Source organism: Acomys minous (genome assembly GCF_964271855.1).
Source record: "Acomys minous genome assembly, chromosome: 9".
Taxonomy (NCBI): Eukaryota; Metazoa; Chordata; class Mammalia; order Rodentia; family Muridae; genus Acomys; species Acomys minous.
In genome coordinates this window covers 100,624,316-100,645,405 of record NC_140490.1, presented here as the reverse complement: position 1 = coordinate 100,645,405, position 21,090 = coordinate 100,624,316, and the positions used below count along the sequence as shown (strand labels likewise).

The 21,090-nt window shown below is 36.5% G+C and overlaps 1 protein-coding gene across 1 annotated transcript in view; it reads left to right on the top strand.

The window, feature by feature from the left end:
- Positions 1–21,090, top strand: part of LOC311604348 (uncharacterized protein) — a 349,080-nt gene that overhangs the window by 32,082 nt on the left and 295,908 nt on the right. The window contains exons 3-4 of the mRNA XM_084794122.1: positions 5,168–5,203; positions 7,253–7,359. The gene's annotated coding sequence lies outside the window, so the exon portion shown is untranslated. The remainder of the gene's footprint in view (positions 1–5,167; positions 5,204–7,252; positions 7,360–21,090) is intronic.

Sequence of the window (21,090 nt, the reverse complement as noted above, 5' to 3'; positions counted from 1 at the left end):
TCTATGAGTCATCTTTGCCGCACATCATCTCTAACAATTGATATTTTTATATTATAAGGTGTCAATCTGACATGTGTGAAATGACATTTTGTCTTATTTTTATTTTCTCATTGTAAGTACAATAGAACAGAACATTTTCCATAGATGCTTGTTAATAATTTTTAAAACAAAAATTGTTAAGTTTTTGTAATTATAAATCTTTCAATTAAAGGTACTAATTTTCTAATTGACGCATAGGTTCCTTCAAAATATTTTAATTTCATGTTTTCAATTGTTTACTGTCCATATAGCTTCACTTAATTCATGGCGTATTTTGATGGAAATTGTTTCTAATATGATGTTAGATTATAGGCATTCCTCTAAGCCAACATATACAGATCTAAGGTATTTCTTGGGCATTATGTGTGAGGACTTACTGAAGCATTCTCTCATTGATAAATATATCCATCAAGCTCCCAGTTGGAACAGATGGTTTGTTTAAGCAGAAGATAATTTAATAAAAGAACACACTGCAAAGAAGTTATAAGATAAAACAGTAACAACAAAGGGCTGGATACTCTAGGATGCTCCTGCCACTAGGAACTATTTATAGGCAGAAAAACGAGCAGACATCAGAGGCTGAGGTTTGGGGGCTCGGGTTAGGGTTAGGGTGGGAGGCATGCCAAATGGGAGCTGAGGCTTTCGGGCTAAAGCATAGACAATACACAAACCCAGCAGAGAAGGAATCTAGACAATAAGTCGCTTCATGCTTCTACTTTCTTTTTTTAATGTTGTCTGATATCTTAAATTTTGTTTTACATTTTAAAACATGTGGGTAATGTCAACCATTTGATTCACTCTTCAAATTTTTCTTTCTGCTAATAGCTTGCCTTTTTATTATTTCCATTCTTTAATTATTATTCATATAGTATTGTGTGGAGATACATCACTAATTTAAACACTGTTGATTGCATTAAGAGTGATCTTATGCTGTCTTCTAGTATATTGTAGGTTTTTTATTACTGCTTACCATGGCAGACATATGGAATATAACCATTGCGAAAATGATTTATTATAAATGTTTTAGGTAATTTCATTACCAAAGTATATTCTATCAGTAGTGATTTATAATTTGCAGAATAACCTTGACTACATGTTTCAGCACAAGGTAGTTTTATGATATTCAGGTTGCCATGACTCCTCAGGAGCTAAAGGTGCTTGCCTACAAGACTGACAATCTGAAATGAGTACTGGACCCCACAAAGTGAGTGGTGCCTGCAGCGCGCGCACACACACACACACACACACACACACACACACACACACACACACACAAACATACACACACATACACACACACACACACAGACAGACACATGTTAAGTAAATAAATAATTATTTTAATTTTTAAAATTTATGAAGGTAATGAAGGATAAGAATTCATACTTTACTACTGGCAGTCTCGTGACTACAAAAAATCATATTGGACTTTCTAAGATTTAACTACTCAATAAGAAAGAAAGCGGCTTTTTTGACTTGTCAAGGCAAATGTTCAGGGAAGCGTTTTCATTCTAAGAATGTAAGTAGCAGAGTCATTTGATTCACACATTTGTCTCCCATCTCGTATTCTTTTCCAAATGCCATTAAAAGTGGAGTTCAATCTGAGACTGGAAAGTGTGCATTCCTTGCGGTGTGCTTTCTGTTCTATTGTCTTCCCTGTAAATTCTCTTAATGTTAACAGAAGTTGCCAGATTTGATGCAAGAAAAAGAGACTGAAATATTTTCACTGTGTGTTTTAGAGCTTTAAGATGGTATTTATTTGTAAAATACATTAATTTTTCTCTCTTTCTAAAGTTAAGTCAGCTTTTAATTAAAGCACAGAAATAAAGTCAACCTTAAAAAAAATCCAAGCTAATAAATGTTTGGTAGAGTTGATCAACTCCCTGAATCTAAACTGCAGCTTTGCTCTGGAGACTCTCAGTAACCAGGGCACATCACAAAGGCAATGCCATTAATAGCTCTCCATTTTCTTCTTCTTGTCTAAAGAAAAAGAACTGTGATTATACTTTAGAAAGTTAAGGATTTTTCTGCAAAAATCTCTTAAGTAGTTTAAGCCCTACTTTTTCAAACAGGGCTGAACATTTAATGGTAGCCCTTCGGAACTAGTGTCATGTGTGTTTTAAGTTTCATTAAGCTACTGACTTAGAACACCCCAGTGGCTGTTTTTTTGTTTATTTAAGTACTAACTCTTTGTAATCTTTCCTTTCCGGAGGATTCTTTTAAGGTAGGGGGAAGAAGCTAGACTAAAATTAGTTTCAAAATACACCATCCCTGTGATCAGATAATTATTAAGCTAACAGCAAAACCAATGCCAATGAATACTGACTTCATGACAAAAATAAATTTCCAAATATATTTATTTTTTAAAAAGCATTCTCTTCCATCGTACTCTTTATTTTAGACACTTTTAAATTCAAATAATTTCACTGTTTGCATTTGAAAAGATCTATTTGGAAGTGCTAATTGCTGATTATTAACAGACAACTCAATAAGCAGCCTGGAAAACATAAAAAGGATAATAGAGAACAAATTGAATGCTGAGTCAAATTGCATTCCAGGAGATGAAATAAAAATTTAAAAGGCAAACACATGCAAGTAAGGTGTGAAGATTCAATCTTTGTCAGAGGATGTGTTTATAAGCCAAAAGAAGAACAAAAGTAAAGTATTTGCACAGAGTAACAAGCTATTCACACTTCATCCTTAGGTGACATTGTCTTTGTACAATATTTCCTTAATAGACTATAAAATAAATAAAGAGCATAAAAAGAAGACTAAGAACAATTCCATTCTTACAGGCACCAGTCACTTTGCTGCTAATGTAAACGCAGTTATTAAATTTAATCCTCAAGGATGCATAGAAATGGAATGCCATTGTTATTTACTGTCACAAAGCATAAATGGCGAATGCTAGAGACTGAATCCAAACTGAAGGTGCTAGACCCCAGAGTTTGGACTGTTAGTGTGGATTTCTCCTCAGTCAACAGTTTCCACCTGGAGGCCAGCAGTCCACATTTCAATCACATGTTTTGTTGAATGTTTAAAATCTGCCTAGTGTACACCAACTTCATTAGTATGTAAAAGAGAAAATAATACATGGGCCCTTTGTTTCTTGGACTGAGCATGTTTAGACAGATACAAATTTTACTTATAAAATTAAATGGCGATGGTATACAAATATTCTGTGAATATGAGGGAAGGGGAGATGGAGTAGAAAGTTATGTGGGTTGCACATTGCAGTACCAATTTCATATTCGGACTAGATGGTAAAGTAGAACAGTTACCAGCTTAAGCAAAGCAGCTTCTTCTTTTCGATTCTGTATCAATTCTGAAAATGTGCACAAAGAGAGCATGTGGACTAAGTTGTAACAGTCTATTGAAGAGTTTAGTATCTGAAAAAATGCATCATATTATTTTCCAACAATGAATTTTGGAATATGATATAGTCCTTTGTATACAGAAGAGAGTATTATATAATTCAGATGAGTATTAATGAGTCACAACCTCTGGTCTTAATAGTTCTTTCAGAAGAGAATTAGAGAAAAGAAATTCATTATCTATGTTGTGTGTTCTTTGGAAGCATTGGGTTTGCTTTAAAAAGATAGCCAAGGCTGAGAATGGATAATCTAGATGGGATTCTCAGTAAATAAACTTTATTCAAGATTAGAGAGAGAGAGAGAGAGAGAGAGAGAGAGAGAGAGAGAGAGAGAGAGAGAGAGAGACTACATTTAGTTAGAGCTTCTAGGAAAAAATGGATAAGATCAGGCCTACTGAAATGGGGGCAATGACATGCTGGAAAAGGATGGAGACTTTCTCATCTCAGGTAGGCTTAACTCGGAGACTAGGGTTTCACAGTCTGCAAAGCCTAGTCATCATTTCTGGATCATTTTCTCACAAACTAAATGGATTCTATGGGCAATGAAGGATGATATTTTAAAAGGAGCTTTATTATCCAGAGGAGTTTAAAGCCAGAAGATGAATTGCAGAGAGAAAGTAAGCATACTCCTGTGTAGCAGGAACACTAGAAAAGAGAGACATTGTAGGAAAGATCAATACTGAAGGCAATTGTCTTGCCACTGGGCAGCTTGTCTGAGGGTTGATGATTGGAAGTCTTCCCCTACAAAAGAAGCAGACTGAGTTTTGAACTGACTGGACTGAGTTGCGGAAAGATGGGCTGACTGGGCCTTCCACTCCAAAACTAGAGCTCTGTGCGGTTTGTCTAGACACCTCACCATCCTAGTGACTACACTGGGGGTCCAGCCCACCTTCCCAAGGACCCAAGAGGTGATTGGCCATGCATGGCCTCCTGTCAACTTCGCCCTTTAGGTTGCGGTCAAAAGGTGGAGAGAGATAAAAACAAAAACAAAACCAAGGTCAAGAGATGAACTATTGTCTCTGTGTGAACCAGTGTCTCTGTGTGTGAACCAGCACCTCTGTGTGTGAACCAGTACTTCTGTGTGTGAACAGGCACCTCTGTGTGTGAGCCTGTGCCTCTGTGTGTGATTGAATACCTCTGTACATAAACCGCAGCTTTCTGTGCATTTACCAGCACATCTGGGCATCATTCTCTAGGTTCAGACCAGGAAACAACTGTTGATGACAGAAAAACCAACATCTCTGTCCACAACCAAATTCCTCCTCTAAGACAGTAATCAGAACAGTTTTTTCAAGACCTCTGCCTTAACTGCCTTCTGCCTTCATCACTACCACCTGTTCCCTTCTCTTACAGGGGAACCTTTTAGAAAAGGGGAAACGGCATGGACAAAAGATCAGTTCTTATTGGTAAAAGAGACCTGGTTTGTGAAATACTTTCAGTAGAGCATACCTAGTCAATATGATTGCATAAGAGAAATAAATTTAGAACTAATGGCTTATTTGGTGCACTTCTAAGAAATTTCTATTTCATTGAGAATAAAGTAGAATTGCTTCATTACAAAAACAGAAATTCCGGAGGAAATGGTAGCTATGCCTAGTTACTTAGAAACATTTATTAATATTCACCAGAACACATCATGATGTGGTAAGAAAACATAGACACAGGAAGTCATGTTGTATGCCTCTCCATGTGTCTGTTTCTCATTGAATGAGATCATTGGTTAATCCAAGCTTTATTAACGTTTTCTTTTGGCAGGACTGGTGACTGCACAGAGGGCTTCTTGAATGTTAGGTGAGTACTTCAATATTGAGCTGCATTTTATGTCTGATGTTGTGTGCTACCTAAGGGCCCTATGCCAGCTACTTTAAAGATGATATTATTTTTTTCTGAAGGCATTATGTAGTTCTGAGCAACTTAGAACAGAGAATAAACTATAGAACAGCACATACAAAAGCAAAGTTATGCAAAGATAAGTTCATAGCATATCAAAGGTAAAGAGGTCATGGTGGGAAAAAGGCTGGACTATCAGAACTATTGTCACCTAAATTATAGCAGAGTAGAAGGCAACTACAGGTCCAAAAAAGCACACTAAGCTATGAAGAACAGGCAATTAAACCATCAAGACCCAAGTAACAAAAGATGCTGTGTCTTAAAAGAGAGCAAATTTTAGACAATGTAGGCAGAGTATTTTTGGTGGCTTAGATAGCATTAATAAAAAAGCTGTTAGAAAGATATTATGTTAATAATTGAAGTTGATTAAGGAAATGAGTAACAGAATGGTACAATTTAGTCTCGATGAGTTGGCTACCTCTGGAACAGCGTGGTTTCACTTTCGTGGTAGTCTACAACTGCATTTCTTTCCTTAACATCCTTTAAATTGTCATTAATTTTAGGGAAGTTAAAAACATAAATGTTACATTTAAAATAGTCACATGTGTAAATATATGTGCATATATGGTTTCTATTTATTCATGTTTTCCTTTGAAAGTAAAAATACACCCAAAATTATGAAAGAAAATCAAGTGTCACTAGCATGAAAACCATAACACAGTTGTTCTGAAATACATGAAAAAATATAATCACCTAGTATTTAGTATTTACCATTTAGGTTGTCTTTGGAACATACCATTTGGTCATTACAAAAGGTCTCCCAACGAGCGATTTATGGGCTCTCTCTTTCATAGATCCAACAAATTGAAACTCCAATATGTGTGTTGGGTTGATCGGGGAGTATATTGATCACCGAGTGGCATTCTTATCTTAAATGTAAGGAGCAGTCCTGGGATAGAAACAAATGTTCCCAGCTAGAAGCCACATTTTACACCAAAGCTGCATCATGGTTGATTATCTGATCAGAGCCTAATGATGTGGAAAGGTTGACAATTCGAAAGTTCAGAGCTAAATTATCTGGGGACATTTTTACCCCATTTTTGTCATCCGTTTATTGCTCCTCTCTGTCTGACCTATCATCCTTGTGACTGCAGTCAATGCTTTGGATTGTGTCTATGGGTTTCTAGCTTACACAATACCTTAATTTCAGAATAGTGTCAGATAGTATCTGAGACTCTGAGACAGCTCCATCTATCCGATGACCTGATGTTCCTGCCAGTGTATTTGAAAAGTGATTTTTTGTGACTACTTAATTATTTAAAATATTTTTCATAAATAGATTTTCTAGAATAATAAAATTATATTCAAACTAATTGTTGTTTATAAACACAGGAGAATACAACAGTTGGTCACAGTGTACAGAAAACACAATGTAACTTGAATGACGAGGAGCACGTTGCTTGTGTTGAAGGGGTGCCTTTCTTAGTTATAATACATAGTGACAATAGTGAAATTTAAGGTCGTTCTCCTGTATGTACCAGTTTCTATGAAGAACCAGAAACAGAGCACAAAAATTTATTCCTTAGCATAAGGGAAATAGTTCTGAAAAAAAGTATCTGTGGGAGATGTTGTCATTATCCATTTTTTCACTGAATATACTTATACATACCTAGATTTTGAGATCTAGCCTATTAATTTTATAGCACAACTCTGTGTAGGTATTTCACTGGATTTCATAATTATTTCCCAAGGTGCCTACTACAGAAGCATTATGAAATAGCTTATGCATAATAACTTTAACTTTTAAAAAATTTTTATTTACCCAAGCGTGGCACTACCCATTACCAGTGGATCAGGCCACGTGAGTTCAGATGCTATGATTTCTGTGTGTCAACTGCTAGTCTGCTTCTCTTCTTACAAAAGTGAGTTCCTGCAACTGACTACATTTCCCATAATCCTCCTCATATTTCCCTTCACTCAGCTAGCTCATTTATTTTTCTCCCTCCTTAGAATCTGACGCGCCAGGGAGAATTCTGGATTCAAAGGGCTGCTTAGATTCTGTACTGATGCCATGTAGGAACGTACATACTCAATGTCACACTGCTAAGTGGAGAAAGGTAAGACAATTTATTATAGGTTTTTATAGTATTTTAAACTTTTAAGAAACAGTGCCTTTATTTCAACCAATGTCTTTGTCACTTAATTTTTTTCCATCTATGCAAATCAAAATGCAAAAGCCTTTTGGCAATAGAACTGGCATGCTTATTTAAAATGTGATATAAATATGATTACAAAGAATTCTCAGATAATTCTCCCTTAAGATTTCTAAGGACTCTGAATGCAACCAGGTAAACTGGAAAATAAGTTTTGTACAAATGAGTGAACTACTGGGAAAAAAACACACTAAGTTGCTATTATGCCTGATATATGTGGCATCATATTAACAAAATGACAGGTGATTTTAAGTTACATAGGTGCTTACTTTTTTATTCCTGACATCAGCAAGTATATTTAGTATGTTATTATCAAATCATTTCATATTATAAAGTATTTTTTCATACTTTTCCAGTAGAAACTTAATACTTAACATAAAAACATATTAAGAAAAATCTCAGTTAATTATAACAAATTCATTCCTGTAATAATAAATATCTTTAAAAAGCAAGTCTTACTATTAATGGGTTAACCCTGTTTCCCAAATAGTGTGGACTGTGGTTCTGTCTTAAACACATGTGTTCAAAGACTGTGCATAACTACTTCTGCCTGGGATTGACATAAAGCCAGTGTATAGCAAATTGATGCCATGTATGTGGTTTGCACAGTTTCAAATTATTAAGTCACTTTTTAAAAAGCAATTAACACAGTTCCTGGAAAAGAATGAGATACATGCATCATTTATTTTCAATAAAATTTTACATAATTGGAATAAATGATATTTGATCTATTAATTTAAATATTAAATGCAAGAGATTTATTATAATACTTTTTTCTGCTTAAACTGTAGCAATGTCTACACTACCAGGTTATAGCATCATACATTTATAGCAACTTCCTATATTCATCCTTACTTCTTTATATGTGTGTGTGTGTGTGTGTGTGTGTGTATATATATATATATAAAACTTTTTATTTTTTTGGTTTTCCGAGACAGGGTTTCTCTGTGCAGCCTTGGCTGTTCTAGATGTGCTTTGTAGACCAGGCTGGCCTCGAACTCACAGAGATCCATCTGCCTGTATCTCCGGAGTGCTGGGATTAAAGGCATGTGCCACCACGCCCAAACCATAACATATGTTTTTAATTGATTCTCTTTACATCCCGATTGTAGCCCCCTCCCTCATCCACTTCCTGTCCTACCCTCCCTCCCTCACCTCCCATAGTCCTCAGAAAGAGGTAGCTCTCCTCTCCTACCATCTGACCTCAGTCTATCAAGTCTCATCTGGATCACCTGCATCCTCTTCCTCTAAGGCTTGGCAAGCCTGCCCAGCCAAGGGGATGTGATCAATGAGCGAGCAACAGGGCCCCTGTCAGAGATAGTTTCTACTCCCCATATTAGGGGACCTACATAGCGACTGAGCTATAACCTACATCTATCTGAGCAGGGGTTTTAGGTCTTCTCTCTGCATGGTTCCAGGTTGGTCCATCAGTCTCTGCAGGCTCCCTGGGGCCATATTTGTGGGCTCTGTTGGCCTCCTTGTGGAGCTCCTGTCTGCTCTGGGTCCTGTTCTCCAACTCTGTGCTTTTCTCACAGTTTGGTTGTGAGTCTTTTTACTTCTTTTAAATTAGTAATAACAGTGGTGATATAAAATAGTGCCTACTCTTCTTCTTAGGCATTCAATGTGCATGAGTGAAGGCAACTGTAAGGACAACTTGTCATTATCTAAGTTAAGTTAGAGTTGAGCCAAATCCATGATTTTTGTGTTCAGAACCTCTGTTCTTAACCTTCCACTTTGTTTCCATCTTTGCAATATTCCAACACTTTCAAGTCTCCTCTGTTCTCTCTCTCTGAACTTACTGAAGAATGAGGTGGTTAATTTAAAAGTATGGCCTAATAAATATTTATTAATAGAATATAGGTATTATGGCAGCATTTTCTAACCTGCAATCAATCCATAAAAGATACAGAAACCTGCTGTATTTTAGAATAGCCTTGACTCACCTGGAGCAGGGCAGATATAAATTCCCTAAACTATCTTCCATATCTCCTAGCCCTCATCTCATGTGATCTGCTTCTAACGATTTCTATTTGTGCACTGTCCCATCTATAATCCATAAATATGTGCTAATATTTTCCTCTCCTCCATCCGCACGAATCTGGCCACATGTTCTCGCTACCTAACTCTTCTCAGAAGACCCTTTTCCTCCTTCCTCCTCCTTTCTTCCCAAGAATTTCTGTCCCTCAAGCTGAGAAATTTCACTCCATCCTTTTCTCTGACCCTTCCCAGGTATGGGCTTTCTTTTACTAGTTAAACAGGGAGACAAGGTTAAACAGTAATATGTGGGTTGTGTGACAGTCTTGAGTAAGAATCTTGCCTGGGGGGGGGGCGGTTGGCAAGAAAATACATGGTCTTATCCACCATCTCAGGTCTTGTGCTCTTTGTAAGTTTTCACTCCTTTCTATCCGACAAAAGTCTTTGCCACCTAGCTAGCTACTCTTCTTTGTATGCATTCTCATTTTCCTCAGCTACGTTACCCCAATCGATCTAAGTTGTTTAAATTAACACTGTGCACAGCATAGAGCAATCAAAAGTGGTTGTCAATAAATATATTTAATGAGAACATTAATGGGAAAGACACAAGTAATTAACTGTAAAACATAGAGTGTGTTGTCATCAGCACTTGATTTCTTATTGTTAAAGCAGGAGTTTGCTGCCAGGCATGCTTCCTATGCCAACTATTTCACCAACAACAGAGTTTCCCAAAAGATCTTCATTCACTTTCTCAATACCTTTGAACCATGTCTGAACTCTTTAAGAAATGTTAAGTTTACTTCTAACTTCAGCCTCCGCTGCTGAATTCATGCCAGATGGAACTAGAGTAGCAGCAATCAATTGGCCCAGCAGTAGGACCCGTTCTCACTCCAAGGGAAGGGACAGCTGTGTTGATATTGCTCCTGTACCAGGAATGGACAGCTCCTGCCTACTCTCTGCTGCTCCTTCCTATGCATTCAATTCAGGCCCATCTTGGCTTTTGAATTTAATCCTGACTTGGCTGTGATACTGTGTGAATTCTTTAAAAAAAGTTATAGATTAACTAAAGGTCTAGTCATAATTATCTTCTGTTATTCTTCTACTTTCCCACAAATCCCTAGCTTCAAGATGCTAAAAATTGTGTTTTCTTTTCTTTTTTCTTTCTTTCTTTCCGCCCCCCCCCCCGGACTGCTATAGAATTGCTAAATTGGTAGACTGAGACTCGGATGAGGGGTCTTCCCTGGCCCATAGGCTGGCTCTTCTGATAAATTGTTTGCCCTTCTCTGTGCTAGGCAGTAACATGTATGTAGCTATCACCTTGTCATGGTTCATTTTTTTCAACTTGTCATAAAATAGAGTCATCAAGGAAGAGGAATCTCAAACAAGACCATCACATTGTCCTATTGGCATGTCTGCAGAGCATTCTTTTAATCAATGATTTATGTGGAAAGCCATGGCCCACAGTGAATAATTCTAGCCTTGGGAGTATGAGAAAGCACACCGGTTAAGCCTTCTTATTCCCTGCTTCGGTTTCTGCCTCCACATTTCTCCCTTGAGTTTCTACTTTGGCTTGGTGGCCTCAATCTTGGACTAAAATCTATAGGTCAAATAAATCCTTTCCTATCTAAAGCTGGTTTTAGTCAATGCTTTATCACAGCAACAGAAAATTTATTAAGGCACACCTCAAGACTGCCCACTTAATTTGGTTACATAATTGTATTTACAGAAATCGTGACCTAGTGTAATGATAGAATCTATTCCGAGCTGAAGGTCATATTGTTTAGGTTCCAGTCACAGCAGTCACAGCCATAAGCTATGTGATATTGGACTGTTGAAGGAGGGTCTTGTGCAATGAGGTGAAGATTCATGGGTCTGAAGGACAGAAAGAGATTATGGAAAGGAGAGAGACAAGTAGAGGAGAGAAAAATCCGCTAAGCTCTTATTCTTGAAGGCATTCTGAGTGTCCACCCTTCACCACCCTTGGTTTGGAGCAAGAATAAGAAAGACTGTCATTTCCTCTTCCAAAGGCACTCTACATATCCTATGTAGAACACTTGTACATTGTGGCCTTCAGAATAAGGCCAGTTTTGCTGCCTATGAATCAAGGTTATAGGTGGTTTTTTATTAATGCCCATTTTGAACAAAGAAAAAATGAAAGTATATATATATATATATATATATATATATATATATGCTGTTTTTTAACTCAATAAAGCAACAGTTAATTATAGAACAGTGTAAATTCTAATCAGTGTTCTTTTTCAACCAAATCATAACCTCATCACCACAAAGATGACTTCACATCTATTCAGTTAATAATAAATACATAAAAATAAGCCAATTTGACACAGCTGGCTGATTAAGAGATTTAAAAACCCCTCCCAGAAAAGACCTCCACCAAGACTGATTCAAGTTTGTAAAAGTAACTTTTACTCACCTGAGGTAATTGTCATCTTTTCTGCTGACCTAGGCCTAGTCCTGGAAGCATCTTGCCTCTACATTATCTAATCTAGGTCTAAAATGTTTCCAACCTCTGAGACTTACTGCTGAATAAGCTCACTCTTTCTAGTTCTTTCAGCACTATGGCTGGCTGGTTCAACTAAGCTGCTTTGGGCCAAACACCTCTCCGGGCTGACTGATTCAATCTAACTTCTCTTGGTCTCTAGCTAAATTGCTATGTTTGGCCTCAAATTAACTCTAGAAGTTTGTTCATTCTCTGTCTCATTCTGTCTTCCCTTATGTCCAGCTTGTTCTGTCTTCAGCTTCTCTCTGTAAAACTGTCCTGGTTAAACTACCTTTGAATTCTATGAACTGAACTGCCACAAACTCAACTCCATCGCACTGCCTTTCAACTCACTGACTCAAACAAAGTGCCTGAACCGAACTAACCAGAGCACAGAGATCTGCATGCCACCGGCTCCTAAATACTGAGATTAAAGGTGTGTACCACCATACCTGGATCTAAGCTTTTCTTTACCTGAAACTTGCTCTATACCAGGCTAACCTTGAACTCAGAGCTCTCCTTGCCTCTGTCTCCCGGAATTAAAGGCATGTGTCTAGTCAGCCAGAACACACAGTCCTAGGTCTTTGGATGTGACCCCTTTCCAGAGCAGCCTTGTTGAGAGATTAAAATTCCTCTAGCATTAGTTTCTGTTGTTCTAACTATAGGTAAGATCCTTATAACAGTATCTTACTTACAGAATACAGATCCCTGCCAGACTGATCATAACACATGCTAGGGAACACTTGCCTGAAAAGAGTCAACAGATACTATTTGTGAACGATCCACCTGTCCATTTGTCTTTTAGGATAAGCTACTATGCATGCTGGGGGTGGAGTGGGAGGGGGATGAAAGATTATAGTTCACATATGGGACAGGAGTGTTTTAAACTGGGGGAAAGCAACATTTAACAAGCAAAAATGAATTACCAGAGAATTATGGAATCTCTGAAAGAAATTCTTAAGACACAAAACTGGCTTTGGTAGAGAGGAAAGATCATATTTTTATAAACACAGATGTAGGATTCCTTGAAATACTGGCTACAGCTTATTAGTCTAGTCCCCAGCGCTAAGAAGAGCATATACATTTGAGGGTGTGCGAATAAAAGGCTTTTCATACTAGGCGACAGCTGAGAACAACAGGAAAATAGAAGCCACCTTTTATATTCTAGGCATAGTCAATCTGAAACCCAAATGCTCTTTCATTGGATGAGCACCATCTACATTCACGAATATCTGTCTTTTCATTGTCTACAAGGATGGGTAGTGAGACGTTCCCTTGGGGCTTCCGAGATTCTTTCACGTCACAGAATCAGCTAGGTTTGGAATTGACAGCAAACTCTGCAGTTGATGGTTAATTTTCATGGTCAAATTGAGCTGGAACAAAAGTAAAATGTCCTGAAGACCACTCTGTGTGGGCGGTGAGAGGGTGGAGAAGCTTCCTTCACACATGGTTAGCAGTGGTAGACCCTGAAGAAGGACTAAATCAAGATGCTCCATAAAACCTGGAGATCAACTGAGATAAGGAAGCAGTCTACATTTGCAAGAGTTTTCATGCCCTGCTTCCATATCAGCCCCCCTTTATGCTTCCTGTGAAGGTGACTTTGCCTGAGTAGCAGTGTAAGGTAGAGGGAGACACTTAGAGATAGAAAGTGTGCCAATAGGGACTCTTACGGGAACAAAATCAGAATCCTAACTTGATTTGATGGTAGGCAAAGAAACTTCACTGCCTGTGTAACATAGTTCGTGGTTAAGCACTGCTTGCCACCATCAGCACAAGCAGGTCAAGAAAATATTTCATAATGGTCTTTTAAGAAAAAATTGTCTTACTTTCTCACTTTACACAGCATTTTGTCTTCCCTCCTAACAAATGTTTACAAAAATCTGTCTGTGACAGCCGAAAGAATAGGGAAAGGTGCTATGAATGCAATTGCTATGTTGCTCAATAATTTTACTATACAGTACTATGATAAAAAAATATCTGTGGTACAAACTTTAATTTTTAAGGTTAACATCTATAGATTAACTTTTTTATTAATTTTCAGTGACTTTTAGTATCCTGATTTTGTTTCCAGAAACCCTTCACGTGTGTTACATAGAAGTAAAAACAATAAGTCATATTCATGTCTTTCTAGATAAATATGGTGAATATTTTAATGTGAAAAAATAGCAATAAAAACATGACATAAGGTGTAACTGAAACAAAGACTATATGAGACATGAGAGGGAGCACAGTCACTCAATTACATTATCAGGAGAGAGTCCCACTTTAATTCCAGCTACAATTTACATGATACACAGATATATAAAATGAACAGATTGTATCAAAAGAGTCAAGTATCTCTGCCAAATGTGAACATCTAAGGCCGTTTATAGTCGAGAATAACCTAATATTACAGCTAAAGCTTATAACTGAAAGATTAATCTTGTTAACTATCGTAGTATTCCTCAATTCACTTCAAAATCCCTGTAGAGTGCATTTCATTTATGAGCGCTTTACAAAACAAAGTTTAAAAACGAGCAAAGGCACCCAGCGAAAAATAATACTTTAAACTCTCATCCCATATAGGTTGGCACATTTACTAGTTATAATTAAGGGACTTGAGGCCCTGGATCAGTGGTTAAGGGTGCTTGCTATTAAAGTTTAAAGAGATCTCAGTTTAAATCTTCAGCGCCAATGAAAAAAGCCAGTGACAAGACACGCTCTTCTAACAGCAGCAGTTCAGGAGGTGGAGCTATGATTGCAGGGGCTTGCTGGACCTCAGCCTCACATTGGGTTCAACGAAAGTTCAATTATGAGAGAAATGAATCTAAGAGTGATCGAGACACTTAGGAACATTCTTTGCCGCCCCCCCACACTTGTCCATAGAGCACATACATATATACTTCATATACACATACACAAAAGCAAAAGAACTTAGTAAAAATAAATGAATAAAAAGTCATGAATGTAAAAAAATTTTGCAACATCTTTACTCAAGGTTAAAGTTCTAAATAAAACAGTAAGATTCAAAGACTAAAGAGATGTTTTAATTTCAATTTTTAGCATTCCATAACCACTGTTAAAATAAAAAAAAATTGGGGCTGGAGAGGTAGCTTAGTGGCTAAAAGCACTTGCTGCGTTTGCAGAGAATCTAGGCTCAGTTGCCAGGACCCACATAGGGCCTCACACCATCTATCAAACCAGCTCTATATGATTATATGTCTTCTTCTGATGACTCTGGACACCAGACTCACATGGTACACAAAACATACATGAAAGCAAACATTCATACACTCAAAAATAGGCAAATCTAAAAAAATGTATCAAGAAGCCATGGTAGGTTTTTAAAAATAACCACATAAAAACATTGTTGGTATATATCGATATTAATATGCACATATACTTGTATATATATCTCAATGTATGCATAAATATTTTGACCTTGCTATGCTGGTATATTAATTACTTTTATCCTGCTGTGACAAACTACTGTAACTAACAAAAACTCATGAAAGGAAGAGTTTATTTTTGATTATGGCCTCAGAGGGATGAGTCCTTCAGGGCTCAGAGGCACAGCAGGAAACAGCAGGCTTGGTGACAGGAGCAGGGAACTAAGATATCACATCCTTAAACACAAGCAGAAAGCACACAGTGTAAACTAAAAAGGCAAAGCCAGGAATTCTCGAAGCCCATCCCTACAGATGTGTTTATTCCGGCAAGGCTGCACTACCTCCAGCAACAGTGCCACCCACTGCTAACTGTGTTCACATATGTGAGCCTATGGAGAGCATTTTTCATTCCAGAACCCAGAGCTGGAGATTGAAATAACTGAGAGTCTATCTCACAAACGCTAATCAAGTAATACACTATTGAGTTCTATCCTCTACCTTGGCTGTATTTTTTTTAAAGTAATATTTGACAGCTTTAATTCTGTCAGCAAACATCCACATGAAGGAACAAAGAAGTAGGTACCCAAGAGAAATGTATATATTAAATTCTTCTTATTTCCTCCCATTGTTATCAGTGAATATCAGTGGGTGCTGGGTCTCTTTCCTTCATATGAGCAAAAAGCTTTCATTGGAGCATACGATTTTTTTTGTGTGTGTGTGCAAATAGCTGGCATCTGCTCATTCTTCCAACACATGAAGGTGTTTTATGTTTCTAGTTATAACATCTGTTTGTTTGACAAAGGCAAGTTCAACGGCACTTTATTCAAATTACCTATGACGTAGGTCAGTGATTTTCATTAGCTGGGAGAGGTGAAAAATAAATAACATAGCAGTAGTTACAATGTGTTACTATTAGCACACGAAGGACAGCAACAACATGGTGCCTTCCATCTGGATATACAATGATGGGAATTTAGGACAAGATTATCAGAGTCCTTCCCCATGATTTTCTTCAATAATGGTGTGTTATTCTTATTATTCTTAAATACTTACTTATTTATTCATTTACCTGTGTTGTTTGAGTTGGAGTACATAGGCATGTATGCCATGTGGTGGACAAAGGAGAACTTCGGTTATCTTTCTCTCTCACTTTCCACCTATTCCTTTAAGGAAGTTTCTCTCCCGGGACCATCTCTCATGTTTTCTTGGCTGGAAGTTGGCAAGTCCCAACTTGCCAAGCTCCTCTTGCCGCTCCCAAAGAGATGGGTTTAGAAGCATATGAAAGTACCCAGCTTCCATGCTTGGATCTGAGCTTCAGTCATCATGGCTGTACAGCAAGTGCTCTTTTCCTTGAGCCATCTCTCCAGCATTGGCATATTGTAATAATTTAATTAGCTATATCACAGGGCATTTTATATATGAAAACATGAGTAAAAATGGAATACCCGTTTCTTCCACGTTGCCTATGTATCTAAAGCAACAATGGGTTGTTTTTACTTATATGCTAGAGCATTTGCTACTTGTTTTGCTATTTATTTTTTGTTACTTTAGATCTTTTTTTCTAATTTTATTTGTATATAATAGGAAGCACCGAAAAGACATCAGATACTATAAATGATGCCATGTAAACTAAAAAGCTTTGGAGGATCATCTGAAATTCAAGCCATTTTTTCAGATTGTTAAATTCTTAGTTATAACAGGACTATATTTCCTCTTGACCTCTGTGACAGTTATTAGATTGGGTTGTAAAAGATGAGGGATTATATTGAAAGCATATAAAGATACACTTTCATAGAGAAATGAAAGGTCATAGCTATAAAAACGTGGAATCTCAAACACTATAATAGCCCACTTCTGAGATCTTAAACAAAAATAGTGCTGTTCTTGACCCATAAAATTTAAAATGCAATTTGAATCATGAAAAATCTTTATACTTTCAAGGGAGTGATTTCAACATTTTGATATATGCATATCATTTTCTAAACCAAATTATAATTAAATTGGTTAATAGATGAGACAGAGACCAGAAGTTTGTCTTTCAAGTGAGTCCTCCTCCTCCTTAACAGCTGCATTGTGACACTGATCCTTAATCAAAATATGATTAAAGCCCCTTAAAGATCAAGTAAATCATGAGTTCAACCTTCATATCTTTTTGATAGATGTGTTGTCCCTAACACTCTTACACATAAAGAAAATATTATTGAAGCATTTTTCCTGTTCACTCTGGCATAGAGTCAATCAAGTTTTGATATTTGTAATTTAAATTCAAACTATAAGGATGTAATAATAAACAGTCCATATAAGATTATTCCTGAAACTAAACTTTCATCTTTTCAATTAAAATTGAAACATTATTTAAGACATGGATCAGAGTCATGGAGCAGTTCCCAGTCTTATCAAATGTTATACTGCCTATAAATGAAGAATCCAGTGCTCTGACTCAACCTGTCTATAGTATTACTTAGTCTTTCATGATAGCAATCATTGGCATTGCTTTCTAAGGTTGATGTCATTTGATTAGTACTCTACATTTATGGCGCTCTTCCAACTATGAAAATTTGACCATTGAAATGGGATGGCACCATGCTTCATTCTTAAAAAAAAAAAAAGAAAAGAAAAGAAAAAGAAAAAAATCAGAAGTCAGTCCAAGCAAAAAACAAAGAAATAAAGCATAGATGTTGATAACCAGAGCCTGTGAAGGAGGAGGAGAATAGATCAAAGACTTCAAATTTTCAATTGCTTGCATTCTGACAGCACCTGTTTAAGTATTCACTGTACATCTAAAGTATCTTACTTGTGATGTAGTCCCACTTTTCTCTATCACATCCAGTAACTCATTACCTCACCTTTGTTTCCAATAGAATGGAATCATTTTATGAAAGAGACAGATGCAACTACACTATATCAATGGACTTGTAAATAGTTTTCCTGGGTGTTTGATCAGCATCCATGCTCATATGTTTCTTGAGAAAAAATTACTTTCTCTCTCTCTCTGTCTCTCTCCCTCTCCCCCTCCATATATATGTTGTGGAAATTAAGTAATGTTTCTAATATTCAAGATTATCCTGTGCAACAGATGCTTACGTGAGGTGAAAGCTTAGCTTCATATTGTAAAGTGCAATTAATAAGTGGATGGTCTTATACCAAGAACATGGCATCACTCAATGACACAATCACATTTATATCAATAGGGAAAAAGGAAACATAGTGATCTTGTATTAGCACTAATAGATAACTTGCAGTTCCATAAGATCTGACATTTTCTTCTGGCCTATGGACACACCATACACACATGTGAAGCACGTGCATTTATTCAGGCAAACACATTCACAAAAGATATATAAATAAATATTTCAGAAGAGAGAGAAATTATTTTTATACTCTTTGAAATGCTCAGAAGAAGAATTTTATGTACTATATTTACACAATCCAAGAAAATAAAGCAGTTTAGTTACTGTTATACTTAAGCATTAATTTTTCATTGCATGTGGTAATCAAGTAATGAAAAGACACAATTGCACAAGGATTTAACATACTGTAATTTTTTCTCAATGTAATTTTTATTACATTATTGATACCATTTTTCATACCAACATTCAACTTCAAATATTTATATTTAATTGCTATAACAAAATATTGATGTCATATATTAAATGAGTAGCAGCAAGTATTTATCAAAAATAGTTATAATTCTGATGATTCTTAATACTATTCTTTTAACTTGTGCTATAAAAAAATAAATTATTTTCTAAAATGTGAAAGTGATTTCAGAAAGACTATTGAGTGAGTAGCTGATGAAAAATACTTAAAATATTCCTCCAAACTATCCAAGATTACTTTAGAAAACTATTGTGAATTTGTGAGTCATTATTGAGAATATAGCAGAAATAAGAAATTTTACTCTTTAATCAGTAGTAGAAAAGTTAACGAGCCACTTTTCCTTTCCTAATCATATTGATTGCATAAATTAAAGCTAGTTCAATGGTCTGTGCAAAAAATTGTAGATACAAAACCCATAAAATCTATTATTAAAAATTCTGTAGCTCATTAAAATTAGACATGAAATGAGGCAACTTAAGGTTTTCAGATCTGCACGGGGAATCTATGAAATGAGCACCTAGTAAATTTTTCATTATAGCTTTAAAACACTAAAGCTCTTGGCCCAACTAGGCCATCTAACTTGCTTAAGTCTCAGGTCAATACATATAAAAGAATTGGCAGATTCCATTAAGATAATTTCTATAATTCCAATAATTTTAGATATAAACAATTACATAATTTTTAATTTGAAAAAATAACATATTCAATAAACTTGAGAATATTGGGTTCAATGAAAATATTATTTTTCAAAGGTACCAAAAGCATAAGCCTGTTTATGTGTTAACTCCATTTCTTCTCAAATATTTAATGTCAATGCCATAAAATATTAAAATCAATAAGGAGAAATTGGATCTTCGAATGAATTATTCAGTTCTCAAATGATTATTATGCTTAGATGATTTAGTACTGGAAAGACAAATGAAAAAATGGACAGTGAAGAGAGTCAAAAGGAGATGATACCTCACTACATCACTGCATATGGGAGCTGGGGGCATTTTTATTTGCATGACTGTTAAAGTAAAATAAAGCACAGATCCACCGGTCTTCAGAGTTTAGACATGAAGTTAACATAAGTCATAAGTTTAAATGTCCTAGTGTATGATCTATCAGGTTGGTCCCGCTCAAACTAAGGCACCAGCCAAGGACAATACAGGCCGTAAAACTTTAAACCCCTACCCAGATCTAGCCAATGGTCAGAACATTCTCCACAGTAGAGTGGAGAGTGGGATATGACTTTCTCACATACTCTGGTGCCTCACCTTTGACCATGTCCCCTGGAGTGGGAGACCTGGTGGCACTCAGAGGAACGACAGCAGGTTACCAAGAAGAGACTTGATACCCTATGAGCATATACAGGGGAAGGTAATCCCCCTCAGGAACAGTCAGAGGGGAGGGGAATAAGGGGAAAATGGGAGGGAGGGAAGAATGGGAGGATACAAGGGATGGGATAACCATTGAGATGTAACAAGAATAAATTAATAAAAAAAGGGAAAAATAATTAAAAATATGGTCGAAAGGAAAAATATATTTAAACACAAAATACTACTTTAAATTATGAGTTTTATTGTACCTATTGTAGAATTAATACACTACTAAAAGCAAAGTGTAAAATATATCTAATCACAAAGTTTAATTTCACTTTTGGTTTGAAAAAAATTAGCTCTTGATTCTGAAAGTTTTAAGAAAAGATAAAGTGTGAGACATAACTGAGCAAATATGCCAAGTTCACTCATAGACATTACAAGATCCCCATGGAGGAAGCAAATCACTGATGATAATAAAATCACTGCTAACATCTTTATTAACACTGAGTTACATTATGTTAGACTGAAAATGGAATACCAGAGAGGTGACGTTCTATATGCTGTTCTGGACAGATGAACCACTTACAAGACACAATGAAGCAACGTTCTAATTTCTTTCTGTGGTAGCTTCCAGGGTGACACTGATCTTGTGGCATGGGAGGGAGGCTGTTACAGTGTGAAGCTGCTACCAGGAGCTCCATGACAGCATTGAGGTGGGCTTGAGAAAATGAAAGCAATGGGATGAATTTTTGTCTGCTTGCTGATAAACACTTGAGTAAAACAAGGGCAAGAATTGCTGATACATTAATCAACTTTATGTCTGCAAGCCTTCCTTCCATCCTTCCTTCCTTCCTTCCTTCCTAACTTCCTTCCTTCTTTCCTTCCT